Consider the following 15,001-nt stretch of genomic DNA (forward strand, 5'->3'; position numbering starts at 1 on the left):
GAAAGCATTCAAAGAAACTAAAAGCCAAGTTTCTTAAGCTACAGTCATAGTCTCAGAGCCGTTTCTGTCTAGCTTGCTAACAACTGTCTATGGTTCGTTGAAGACTTCAAAATTAAGATTAATTTTCATGGAATGCACTTTTGGAAAAACCCAAACTTAGTAAACATACAAGATTATTTTTCTTCATACAATTTTATAAAAAAAATGTGTAAGCAGTCTCTGAACTCTTAGAGAAGTTAACTCAGGAAGAAATGTTTCCAGTGCCTAACCTTTGAAACCTCAAAACCCAAAAACCAGACAATAGCAAGGCATATGGAAAATAATTTCTCATCTCATTCTACTCAGAGTGATAGATGTAATAGTTTATTTTAATTGCTTTAATTTAAATTAAGAAATATCTGCAAAGTTAGAATAACACTTCCCTTGACATATCTGGAATAACATTCAGAAATAATGAGATCATAAAGTCTCTGACCCAATCAACAGACAAATCCCTTAATGGATTCATAGCATAACAGCGTTATCAGGAGGTAGTAAAGAACAAGAGGTAGGGCCTAGTTAGAGGAAGGAGACCATTGGAGCCATGACTTTGAAACAATATCTTACCCTCATCCCATTCTGTGTTCCTCTTTGTTTCCTGTTCTTCATAAAGAAGCGTCTCAAGTACCTGTTCCAACTGCCATGATATGCTGCCTAAGTGAATCAGAACAGCTGTCCAAAGATTGAAAACATTAAAGCTTTGTCCAGAAATAGTAGGCTTTTCCAGAATCCATGAGTTATTAAAAAACAAAACAAAACAAAACAAAACAAAACAAAACAAAAACAAAAAACCTCACATAGGAGAAAGTGCTAACTAGAGCTAGAGCTTATAGCACTGCCCATCCTTACTGGGTAGGAACACATAGCTATGCATGTCACCCCCCCTCAACACCCATCCCCACCCAAGTTAGACCATTTCAATAAGATATCACTGACACTAGGCAATTTACAACAATATCAAACCAAGTCCAATTGGTGATATGTGTTTCTGCCCGCCATCTTTAATTCTTATTATGAGGGTCCCCTTTGATTCTGGCACCTGGATGCCATATGTGAGATAGACTCTGCAAAATGCAACCTCCATTCTCTCCTTGAAAATGGTATTTTCAATTCTGTATTACATTGGATACTTACAGAGCTTCTCAATATGAATTCAAAACATCCTTCTTCAGGAAGTTTTCCCTTTGGTACCACATTTGCTTCAACTGGAAAGTGCGCTCAGAAGAATCCTGACCTGGAGCTCTATTGATCTTTTTGAATATCTTCTAGAAGCCTAGTGAGGATCAATTATCTATAACATGTTAAATACCATAACATGTATTATGCTTCCTGTGGGTATGATTGTCCCAGACCGAGACAGTGCTTTTTCACTAAATGATTCTCTCCATTAAGAAACCTACCACCAATATTTTTCTTTTAATTTTTTATTATATTTTATAATTTATTTTATTTTATTTGCTGGCCTCCTTCTGAAAAGTTCACTTCTAGTCATGGTGCCCAGATATTGAGCAAAGACTACTCTCAGTAATCTAGCTCAGCATGTGAAGTAGATAACAAAGATCCAACTCCCTTTAGTGTGTAGAGAATCCAAACTTATTTCAGGTTCGTAGAAATTCCCCTACTTGTCTTTAAACATATTTTTTATGATGTAATTGGTTTTCAATTTTTTGTTTTCAATTCTTCACACAGTACTTCATTTTGACTGCTGGCAGTCATAATCAAATATAATTAAATTGATACCAATGTACAAACTGCTCTAAGTGACTCTAAAGTGGCAACAGATTGTGAAACTAGACGGGAACACTTCCAGCATCAGACATGCTTTCTGAGTAGAAAAGAAAATATGAACATGCATGAAATGCAAATCTGAACAAAGTAAAAATGATAGAAGTGTATAAAAAGCCATGATGAAACCTATTATTTTGTAGGCTAACAAAAAAATAAACTAAGAAAAAATGAATGATTGAGATTCTGTATTTCTTTCACCAAATGGATTTCCCATTCATTGATTTGAAGAGAGATTGGACATTCCATATTCTTTCCTTCTTCTTCCCTGCCAATCCAAACTTTAAGCCATGGTTAGCTCTAGACTTTGCAATTTACTATATCCTATTGAGAAAACCAGGAGCCAGCCCCCACTCTTTCCCCGCCCTCTAATCCCTTCCCCTCTCTTCTTTTTTATATCCTTCTACAGAATATATATACTGTTAATTTTGAGTTGCTAATGGATTTTCCAGGCCTTCTTCCCTATCCACTTGGCTATTACAGGTACATTTTGTGATTGAATTAGTAGTCCTGGTTTCTGTCCCCTCTTGACTCCAGTACCCACTCCTGCCTTAAACTTAAGAATCTGCTTTGTGTTCCAAGAGCTGTGATATATTTCACACCACTGTTCCTCCTGGCAGGTGTTTATTTCCTGGAACTGAAGATTAGCTACAATCTTTTCTACAAGCAAGATCATATTTCCTGGAAGAAGTGGAGAATTTCTTTAAAATTATTTTAAATAGACTTGCCAGTTTTAGGCGGAACAAGGTACTAAAATGTTACATATTAATATATTATATATAATATATTAATTTTAAGGGTGTAGTCAAGTTCTCTCAAGAAGAGGGCTATTTCTGTTCCTTCTATCTATTCTCTGTGGCCAATTTAAGTAGATTAAAAACATACCTTGAATAGAGATTTAACCTCTATGCAATCAATTTATTGTTCTAGGCATCAAGATTCTCACACAATTCTCTAACACTGAAATTACTGGGGCAGTCAGCAATGCTATGTTACAAAAACTTCACAGTAGTTCCCTAGCCATGGTTTTTCTTTTCCCGGTTTTCTTTTCCCGGTTTTCTTTTCCAGTTCCAGGGGTCTAAACATATTACATGGAAAATTGTAGAAAATAATTTACAAGTTTTAAATTGTACACCCTTCTGAGTAACTCAATATAGCCTCATGCTATTCTGTCCAACTCACCCAGGACATGAACCTCCTTTGTCTAACACATCACTTGTCACTCACTAGCGGTCTTGGTCTAATGCTTATGTGCTTGTAACTTTTAGGTAGAATCCTAACAAGATAACACTGTATAGATACTACATAGGCACTTATAATACCATCAAAGAGTGGGTGAGAAGCATACAATAAGACATGCTATAAGTGGGAGCTAGACCACAGACCTACAGCTTCTGTTTTAGTACATTGTTCTTGCTCCATTTTATTATTACAATGAAGTTTATATGGTATGTATTTAGAAGTTCATTTTTATCACACACACACTGTATAGTTTGTGTGTGTGTGTGTGTGTGTGTGTGTGTGTGTGTGTGTGTGTAAACACAGTACACACAAAATTTCTTATTATTTATCCATTTGTGGTTGGTAAACATGTTCCTAAATATAAATAAAGGCTAGTATTTAGAAGGATTTTAGAGCTTAACCTCCCTATCTACCATATAAAATCTTCCACTAGGTATTTACTAGATGTTTCTAACAAGAAAAAGATTTCTGCCATCACATTCTTTCTTTGCCCAGGGTAACATTACTGCCTTCCCATGAGCCAACTGTCCTAACTTTTAAATTATGAGAATGATTTATCTATGTATTTTACGCCAAACCAGAGAATCTTAAAAAATCATTTTCCTTGGTTTATTATAAAGGATTCTAAAAGTGCACATTCTAAATTTAAATAAACACATGATTAACTATAATATAGTTCATATTTTTAAAAGATGAAGACAAATTCTGACTTGTTACTGGGCAAGAAGTGACATATCACTATACTTTTGGATTGATCATTTAAGAAAGAGCATGAGTCAACCTAAACATTTCTAAATGACACAATAATGCTCAACCAGCCATACTGACACATGATCTATAGACCAAGACTAAAAGAAGATTAGCTACCAGAGCAGGACACGAGACAAGCTGAATTTTTTCAAGGAAGGATATTGATGAGAGGCAAAAAAAAGTCAATAAATATAGATATATCTTGATATATTCTGTGTATCATATTAAGATATATACTATGATGAAAAGGATATAATCTTGGAACCCAGGGATGCTAGTAACACTTGACTTGAAGTTATTGAACCTTTGGAAAACTAGGATCAATTTCAAGGAAGGAGGCAGGAGGAATGGCACTAATACAGCTAGGATAACTAGAAGTCCCCAACCCCTCTGAGGTAGTCCCCTCTGAGGTAGTCTCACTACCTCTCTTTCAAAGGTTTCAACATATGCCAAATACATGACAAAGTTCAGTACTTACCATACACCTTGGAACTAGCCTGGTCTTTCTCAGGAACATAAAAATATTTCTGGATGTAGTACACAGGAAATAAATAAAGGATAGGTTCCTCATTTAATTCTGTTAGCCTTGCTAATACTTATGTTATGTGTGTGTGCGTATATAAATATATCATTGAAATATAATATTGAACTTCAATATTAAAAATGAACTCTAAACTGCTTTGATTATTTGAAATTCTTGAGTTTATAAAATCCTACTGGGTTATTTTACACAACTTATGAGTTTGAATTATAAATATCAGGTAATTTGGAATGTAACTGACAGATAAAAATGGGGCTGGAAACAAGCTGCATAAACAATGAGATCATTTAAAACAATGTTCTCTACTGTTCTGTTTTGGGCATTATTTTTCTAAGTGTTGGTAAATCTTACTATATCAAAATTTTTATTAGATGTTTTCCAAATTAAGAATATGTCCCAAATTATTTTAATTATATTTGAAGCTTTATTTTACCTGTCTGCATTATAATGCTAAAAATCAATACTGCTTTAATGCTTTGTGGCCATTATGTGTATGGATTAAAAACATATGAACACACCTAAAGCAATTCAAATCCAAGTGATAAATTCCCATCTAATCTGTAATTTTTACCTATGCTGGAAAGTATTAAGTAGATTTCAAACTGATGCCATAGTTTTACTTTCAGGTTCCTAGTTCTACTTGTAAGCTCCCCTCCATGCATGTGGAAGAGTAGGTTTAGGAAAAGTGGAAGTGTACATAAAGAGGGTCTAACAGTGCCAGAAAAATAAGCAGGAAGAATCTTAATAGAAATCCAGAACAAGGGCTGGAGAGATGGCTCAGTGGTTAAGAGTGCCGACTGCTCTTCCAAAGGTCCTGAGTTCAAATTCCAGCAACCACATGGTGGCTCACAACCATCTGTAATGAAATCTGATGCCTCTTCTGGAGTGTCTGAAGACAGCTACAGTGTACTTACATATAATAAATAAATAAATGTTTAAAAAAAAAAAGAAATCCAGAACAATTTATGAACTGTCATTTGAGCTCCACCTTTAAAAGAAAAAACCATTTTAAAATAAAGGGGCGATGAAATATGGAGTGTATTATTAAAAAGTCTTTTTGGTCCCACTTGGCCAAATAACAATCAAGTAACCCAGACAGTAAATACCATAAACAAGAACCAGCAATAGGCATGGAGGGAAGAGAGGAGTTCAGAAATTTAGGAATAAGGCATCATTTGTCCCAGTAATGGAGGGTTTTATTTTCAGCTTTTAGAAATTGGTACATAATAATTACACATAGCTATGAAGTTAGTTGTAATATTTTGACCCATGTATAATGAAAGCAGCAGAGAAGTTTCGTGTTCACCACAAACATTTCCTATTTCTTTTGGTTCAGAATACTCAGAATCCTCTCTGATAGCGCTTTTGAAATATTCAGTAAGCATTGCCAACTAAAGTTATCCTATGGCAACTGTGCCTCTGTACAAAATCACTATCCTTCCTCTTCATTCCATCCTATGCTTCCCAGTCTCTGGAGCATCAATTTACCCTCTGTGTCTATGAAATCAACATTTGGAGCCTCCAAACATAACTGACAGTATGTGGTATCAATCCTTCAATACCAGACTTAATTCACTTAACCTAAAGTCCTCCAAGCTCATTCACATCTATAGACTAGAAATAAGGAAGGAGAACAGGATGAGGCCTATGGCAAAGTCATCCCTGTGTGTACTGAGTAGAATATATGTATGTCCAGATGAAAACAGAAAATAAGTGAAACAAGAATCTCTGTGTGCACACTGGTAATAATAAAAATAGAGAACATGGCTATCGCTTGGGTTTCTGAGTGCTGATGTTAAGAGAAAAAATAAAAACTCAGTTCAAGAACAACTGTTTTGCAGCTGTTGAACAATAACACAATGTACCAGGTGCTCATGAGGGAGTCTGAAGTGTTCTTGAAGAGCAATTTGAAAACACTATGGAAAAGCAATACATATCCACTCTTCTTACCAAGACATTTTGAAGATTCCAGTAATCATTATAAAGATGTTACTGCTCAATGTATCTTAAAATTACTATGGTGTGTCTTTATAGCTTCAGAAATTACTTACATGATATAGCCTTTAGATTGAACAACCTGTAGACTCCCAATTTATAGATAAATATACATTTAATATAAGATATTCCCTCTCGTTAATCTCTGTGTAACACATGGATATTTAAGAATATTCTTTTGTCCTTCCTATTCACTATTTCTTCAGAGAATATTTTTCTCTGTGTGTGTATTTGTGTGTGCATGCACACATATTAGTAAAAGTGTCTCAAAAGGGCAGAATAAGGCATTGGATCTCCTGACACTAGAATTATAGGTCATTGTGAACCACCTAATATGTGTTACTGGGAACAAAACTCTGGTTCTCTGCAAGAGTAGAAAATGTTCTTATCCACTGAGCCATCTTTCCAACTCCAGAAAAGTTTTGAGCCCCAAATTAGCTGAGTACCCCTGAAATACTCCAGGAAAGCTGGACATCTTTTCTTCTCAGATCTTGACATAAGTTGAACAATAGTGCTTCCTTGTTATTGTATAAGGTCCATAAAAAAGAGGACCACATTGGCTTTACTTATTATTTTACCTTCCAATGACTGCATCATAAAACTGGTCTTCAAAAAAACAGCTATGTAATAAACACATAAAATAAAGAAAGGATAAATATGAGAAACAACCATCTGAATTTGAAGTAGGCCTTTGGCCAAGTAGAATTTCTTTTTCAATGATCAAAAACCTTGTTGAGAACCTCCAATTCTGATAAGTTCATTCCTCTACAACTCCATTAGAAAGTACTAGTGCTCTTCAACAACAAAGCAAGGAGGAAAATGAAGGAATTTTAAGATTTAAACTAAATTGCCATGTCTTTATATATTCTATTTTTCCTGGAGAACCTCACTGTGAGATTTGCAGAATGAAATCAGTATGTATTGGCATAGGACACTGACATATTTGATAGATGGTAGTAGGAGCTGCAGGAAGTGCAATGGTTGTGATAGAGCTTGTCAACTTCATGCTTATTAAGTTGGGATGAACCATGAGGGCCATGCATCATGATTTTAATGAGAACAAGTTAATGGGAATGATGTGGAAAGTTACTGAAGATCTTGAGTGTGGCTTTTATACATAGCTAGCCTTTACAGAGCTGATTGGAGAAGGAAAGAACGACTTAGGATCACAGGTATGAAATCTGTCAGGAGCTTACTGGTAAAGTAGACATGAGAGGCAATTTGGGCCCCATATAAGGTGGTGGTGAAGACCAAAAGAGAGGTTCTATTATTCCTTTGAAGGTTGTAGTCATTAACTGCAGTTTTGATTAAAGAGTAAGGGAAGGATTTGAGGGTTTGGTGTGAGGTTAGCATCTGCACTTAAGCTCAGGGCCATCCTTGTAAAAGTTCTGTACACAGCTGGGAAAAGAGCTAGAGCTTTAAAGAAAGCCTTAGATAGAGACTGAGGCAGAAAAACCACTGTGCAGATAAGTTCAAGTATGGAAGAAGTTCCAAAGGCATGGAATTTGAGATTAAAGGGAGAACACTAAATGGTCTTGTAGCAGGAGGAAGCACATGAAGAGGAAGAGGAGCAGTGGAGAAAAATATAAGTAAGGAGACTTCAAGGAAAGGGGGATGCTGGTGTGATACCAAGATTAGGAAGGAAAAGTGAAAAGACAGTTTGGGCTGTAGTTAGCAACTGAGCAACTGATTTCCTGAGATATAGATAAGGCTGCCAACATTCAAGTATGATTAAAATAAAGCTCTTGAGTGAGAGTAGATAACTTTAGATAATTTGGATAGGTTCCAAATACAATACAGGTGTTTATATAAAAGGGAGGTGGAGACCAGAAAGGAGAGACATCAGGATGTGAAACTTCAGCAGCAAGCTGTGAAAATGCTACAATGTGGATTTTGAAGACAGAGGAAGCAGCCATGAGCCAAAGAATGAAGATGTTTGCTGGGAGCCAAATAAGACAGGGAATGAAGTTCAGCAGTCTATAAAAGGCAGAGAAATGGGTTGTGCCCTAAAGCCATCCTAAGGCTACAGCCTTGTCCTGCTGATGACTTGGTGTCAGCACAGTGAGAATGCTTTAGAATGCCAGCCTTAAAAACTATATGAGATTAAATCTGTGCTATGTTAAGGCATCCATGTATGTCTTATTACAATGGCATCAGGAAACCAATTCAGAAGAGAGGACTAAAACTACTTTTATATTTATATATAAATGCCTGTAAGCGAATAAAACATGAACACTATATAATATAATCTTGGAGATTTTCAGTAAAGCTAAGTAAGAGCTGATTGCTTGAAAGAAATCAGGTTTAAAATAAATTTGTGAGTGTGTATTTGGGTATGTGAGTTACTTTCACATTCAGGGACATCTGTATATGGTCTATATGCATGGAAGAGTCAACAGAAAGTAGAAGATACAAGAGGCTAGATGGTTCAATGTCTCACATGAAGAATAAGAAACTGGTAGGTGACTAAACAGGCAGAAAATAGGAAGTAGCTGTAGTTCAGGAAGAATACAAAATGTCATCTTACCATTTGTTTAGCTTCAATCAGACTACATTTATATATTATGGATTGCCTTAACAAAACACAGATTGGCTGGGCCCACTATACCACAACACAGAAAGTATTCTATTGTTTTATTAATTTATTGTTTTTGATTGTCCATTTTACAGTCTCTTTCCACCAGTATGCTATTATAAACACCATCATATTTCCAAGGAATTAAAGAATAATACAGAATGCTAGAGAATGGAGACTAAATTGTGTCGGGATTATAGTTTGGATTCTAAGAGCTTTTAGACTTAAGACTCATAATTAGCCCTGCTTCTGAAGTGACCTTTCTGCAAGGCAATTGTAACATCTGAGCATTGTCCTCATTATTAAAGGTCACAATACTCTGATTTTTTAGGAGGTAGACATGGCTAAGACTCTACAACTTGTGTCCTCATCAGGAAAAACAGTGGCCCAGCAATTTACTAATTCAGAAAAACATATCTCTCCAGCCTAGTCCTTTCAGCTTCAGACTTCTTTTTCTTTTAAATCAGAAAATAACAAAAACGATTTGCTCATATGTTGAATCTGTCACAAGTATGTTCTTTAAAGCACAAGTACTTTGAAGAAATTGGTGAATTTCTTTAAATGCCTGTCTATGTAACTCATTGAACTAGGACCGTTCAGAGATTGAGGAAACTGATATAAATGGTCTCAGATATCATAATAGGGTTATATAAGATAAAACATGCTTTTTCCCTTTCTGAAATGTCAGACTATACACTCAAAAAGAAATAACTACATGCCTTTAGTTCCCTAAGAACAGATATTCATTTTTATTGGAATGCTTCTCTACAGAGAAGACTTGAGAGACAGAAAACTAGGAATTATATACACTGTGATTCCTATATTTAGGTATAACATATTGTGCATTGTGGAAAGATTATCAATGTATTATTCAAATGCTGATTTCTATGCCCACATATCTGGTTGCAACCATTATTTTAAGTATCTCATGCCTCAATGTTGTGTAAGTATTTTTCCCCATTTATTCTGATTTGTCAATAAAGCTAGTCAGCCAATGACTGAACAGGGAAGGGAATAGGTCAGGACTTCCTCCCAGCCAGGGGAGTGGGGAGGAAGAGAGGAAGAGTACACTATGGGGAAAGAATCTAGGAAACAGCATGAGAAAATAGCCTGAGTATCTTGGAGATTCTGACCGAGAGGTAGCCAGATTAGTTTAGAGGATTAAAATAGAATGATATGGCTTACTTAGTCGTTGTGCCCTTAAAGCTTGTTAAATAAATGTAATAATCCAGTCTTATTTGGGAGCTAGCTGGGTAAGAGGAAATTTGTAACACTTATTTAAAAAGCTCTAACACTTATACACTGTAATTTTCTGTAGACAGACAGTGGTACCTCTTAGCTATTTTCCTGTTGAGCAAATGGGTAAAAGTCATGACCCATACAGAATGCACTGATCATGGTACAGATATTCTCTCAAGTTCATCAAAGAACTGAGAGTCACTGGGCAAGGGCAGAATTTTTCTTCTGTCTAATAACTAGGAAGGATATGTAACATCTCTGGGAAAAGCCACATAAAGAGAAGTATCTATGTGAAAGTGAACCACTGCCAGTGTCACCTGGAAAGGAGACCTGCTTCAAATTGGAAGTGTACAAAGTGGTGGAAACATGGTGTCAGCAGTATGAGAAAAATAATGCAGATCAAGAACTGAACAAGGTCACTGGCACGAGAGACTGGGATACCTCTGAAAGATTGACATAAATGTTGCTTATTTATACCCATACAGACTCTCAAGACTCTCAATTGTCTTGGCTTCTTTAAATCACTAGCCTCCAGTTGAACCTCTTATACTATTCACTATTTGTTAATATGTCTCCTGGCCATATTCTAGCACCCCATGACAGCATAAAAGCAAGCATCAGAAACATGGATCTTGAGTAAAGCAAAGGTGCTATAGAAATAAATAGGACCATTTTAGAGAAAATAAGAAAACAAGAGAACGAAATAGGATGGGATGGAAAGAACTGAGACAGGAAGAAAAGGATGTTGGAAGGTTAGCAGGGGAAACCTAAGATGAAGCCTTAAGAAACTTCAAAATAAGTTTTGCTTGAGTCAATAGTATGAAGATCTATTCTATGAAAATGTGCTCTGTCCAATCCACATAACATTTGCACTTAAACACAGGACAAAAATAAAGACTATGCCTCTTGTTTGAGAGTATGTAGTTTTAACAGATGAGTCTCGAAGTGAATAGTATCATAGCATGAATGTAACCTATCAAGATAGCACTTTCCAAGTAACCTTACCCACTTCAGAGCCAACTGTAATTAGGTATGCTGATAAAGCTGCTAAGCCAGCCAACAGTTATAATGGCCCAAAGGAAAATAACTAGTAGAGAGTCATACGAAAATTAATTAAAATACCACATGTATTGTCTGCTTGTACTTCAGTCTTTTTAGCTGACCTGCTATTCTTTGGGTAATTATCTGCAGATCTTTAAAACTGGTGAGAATTTAATCAAAGAGAATTTCTTTTAATGCTATGTCTTTTGTGCTGGGATTAGAAAAAAAAAAAAGGTGGGGGATATGGAGGAAGAGTCATGTACCTATAAGAAAAAGTATCCTGGATGTTACAAAGATAATTACTATGACAAAATGCATGTGTAAGGAGAAGGGAGGCAGAATGTCTTCTCACCAAGCAGGCTTACTTTCCCCAGAAGTAATACTTTTACCATCTAAATACAAATATTCTTTAAAAAGGAATCGTTTGAAGGCAATGACTGTCCATCCTCCAGAACCAATAAATTGCCAAAAGTTCAGCTAGGAAAGTTAGTTCTCCATGAGCCCCACCTCAGTCCATGATAGGCCCACTCTTGTCAAGGTCCAAGTGTAAGCAAACATAGCTACAGTGTGACCATGTTTGCAATGCCTCTATCATGCCTGAAGATAGCCTTTTACACATTTTCTCTTACACTCTTTCCATGACATTGTCTGAGCTTTAGTTTGCATGTTATAAATATTCTGTATAGATCTGGGTGAGAAAAGAATCTATAAGGGAACAAAGAAGTAGTAGGGATTGAAAGGAGGTAGAAGGCAAGGGTAAACACAATGCACCACCACATGTGTATATAAAATTGCCAAAGGGCAAATTTAATCAATTAAACAAAAATAAATCATTGGCATGCCTTGGCTTCTTTGTGCTGCTACAACAGAACACCTGGGTAATTATTAATGAAAAGAAATTTGTTGCCTCCAGTATGATGGTGGGAGGTGAAAACTCAAGAAAGGAAATCCAATTCTTCAAGTCTTTTATACAATGCTAACAATACACTTTTGTGAGATCTATGTGTGCATGACCTAAACACTGTCACATTGGATTAACTTCCCAACATGCATTTAAGGTATATATTTAAACAGAGTACTAGAAAACTCCAACTCTTCCCAACCTAGTACCTGGAGTACTTGATGCCAAGCACGGTGGGAAAGAATTTCTTTAATGACTGATTGTCTTTCAGCCAACTCTCTATGCAAAATTAGTTCAGGTTTTCTAACTAGAGACAAAGGAATTTCCTAGTCTCCATATGCAAACTTTAGGGAGAACTGTTGAAAATAAAGACACAACCCATTATACAATTTCTTGTACCACTTGTATTCTGTTTTGTGCATAAGTTCTGTGAATAAACCATCATTGTGAATAGTAGACCTTCCTGAGAGTCTGTAAATATGGAGCTTAAGATTGCCACCTTATTAGTTACCAGGTTCCCTCAGAAGCAGAATGCTGCTGAAAAGAAAGACTTTTGCCCATGACATAACAGAAGAAAGAACTGGTCTACTTAATATGTGGCCCTAAAAATGAGCCTCAGATCTCACCCAGTGTGCTCACCCAAGAAAATTATAGACTGCTCAGTTAAACTTAAGGAAAAAAAAAAAAACTTCAGAGTTTCAGAAAAAATAAATAAACAAATAAGCATATTTGAAATCTATATTCATTAAGGCAATTCCTTTCAAGTCAGACTCCAGGTTATATATGTCCTAGTCACTATACAGTCTCAAGCAGCCACATTCACCATGCATGTGACTGATTTTGCTATCCAGAAGTTCTGGTTAAATACTAGATCCAACAGACCAGTCTGGGTGATGCTTCAGACAGTGGCACAGGAAAACATTATTGAAGAGGCTTTGCTACTCTTGCTTGCAGTGTGATTTAGTAATCACCTATCCCCAGTTAGTAGCTTAGTACCTGATGATCAGGTATTATTGTCTTGTCAGGTCTGTAAAGCCATTGTGCGGACTCCTAAGTCTTCACTTTCGACATTGCCAAGATATAAACAAAACCTCTCAACCCCATAGACTACTTTCCCTCATCCTCAAATCCTAGACCACCTAATAACTCCAGATACTCCAGACTTTGAGACTGATATCACCTAGTGACATGTCATTGTTTTTAAAACTCTAAATTTGGCATGATTTCTTTCAATGATAGTTACCCTATTGACATTGAATCCTCTCAAACAGGATATCTTTAAAGAAGACTTCCATGGACTCACTAGGTATAACTGCAGACCTCTCCTTACTCTACCCCATGGCTATCAATATGTTTTGTTTTCCCGTATCCCTGACCACCCTTCCGATCTCACATGTGTTATATAGTCCCTATACTTCCCTCTTAGACTACATGTTAAAATAACATGGTCAACATTTTTCCTATGTTGTTCAGAAACTAAGATAATACCTATTATAGGATAGACAGATGTTCAAAATTCATTTTTTGAATATAATTTTCTTTTAGTAATTGAATTTCTAGGGGTGTGGCTATTATCATTTTACTCTCTAGTAGGACCATGATTTAATTTCTTACCAATATCATTGCAAAATCAGCAATGGTTCTCACCTCCATCCCTGCATTTTTTATAAATGTTCTTTCTATAGCAGACTTGAAAAAAAGATCCAGCGAGCTCACTAGTATCTGCCATCTAAGCTCCATTACCTGAAGCCTCCTCTAAAGTTAATGTCCAGATTTGCTCACACACTTTGGCTCCCTGCCAAACCAGTCATAAAAGAGGAGCACACAGCCTCCTTCTCATCTTGAGATCAAGACTCTCACATTGTGTAAAAGATGATAGATAAAGATAGATAGGTGGATGGATGGATGGATGGATGGATGGATGGATGGATGGATGGATAGATGAATGGATGGATGGACAGATGGACAAACAGACAGATGGACAGGCAGACAGACAGAAAACCAACTCCACTCTTATACTCTGGTATCTCCTCTCTGTGTATATATGGCTCCAGGTTTTCCATCAGTATTAGGTTGAATGAATTAGGAAATTTCTAGATCCTCACACAATTCAGGACTTCCATGCTAGAAGAGTAAAAACCTAAAGTATAGTTATCTTGACAGAGCAGTTTTAGTACCTACATTTTTAAGTGAATATTGATGTGTGGAGAATTTTTTAAGCATTATTTTATACATAAAGGAAATAATAATCTTGTTATAATTCTCTGTTCTAGAGTAGTGCTATCATTCACTCTGGACTGTTTATTTCTTGGAATCATCATGTGGAGTTTCTTATATTAAATAGCAGTAAGATCCCCCATTTTGTATCTACATGTCTCTATGCAAGTTACATATATGTTTTTGGCAAAAATCTAAAAAATTAAAAATAAAAAAAAACAGTTCCAATATATGAATTTTTAGGAGGAAATTTACTGTTAGAATTTAAAGGGTAGAGAAAGAAAGAGACTAAGAGGACGATACTTGATGAAAAATGAGATGTCAGAAAATAAACAAAAATCCTTAGAATTTTCACAAGCAACATGACCACCAGTTCCTCAGTGAATTTCAGTGGCATAGAAATTCAAAGGCAGTTTTTCCCAGATCATTAGCATTTCTAGAATCTAGTCAGATCAGGTTCAACGATTAACCTGAAAATATCCAAAGAAAAAACTGCACAGAGCTTGGGGGATAAGATTTTATCAGGTTCTCCTAGGATAGCAAAAACCATTCTCAACAATAAAAAAACCTCTGGTGAAATCACCATGCCTGACCTTAAGCTGTACTACAGAGCAATTGTGATAAAAACTGCATGGTACTGGTACAGGGACAGACAGGTAGATCAATGGAATAGAAT

This window comes from Mus pahari, chromosome 18 (genome assembly GCF_900095145.1).
Source record: "Mus pahari chromosome 18, PAHARI_EIJ_v1.1, whole genome shotgun sequence".
Taxonomy (NCBI): Eukaryota; Metazoa; Chordata; class Mammalia; order Rodentia; family Muridae; genus Mus; species Mus pahari.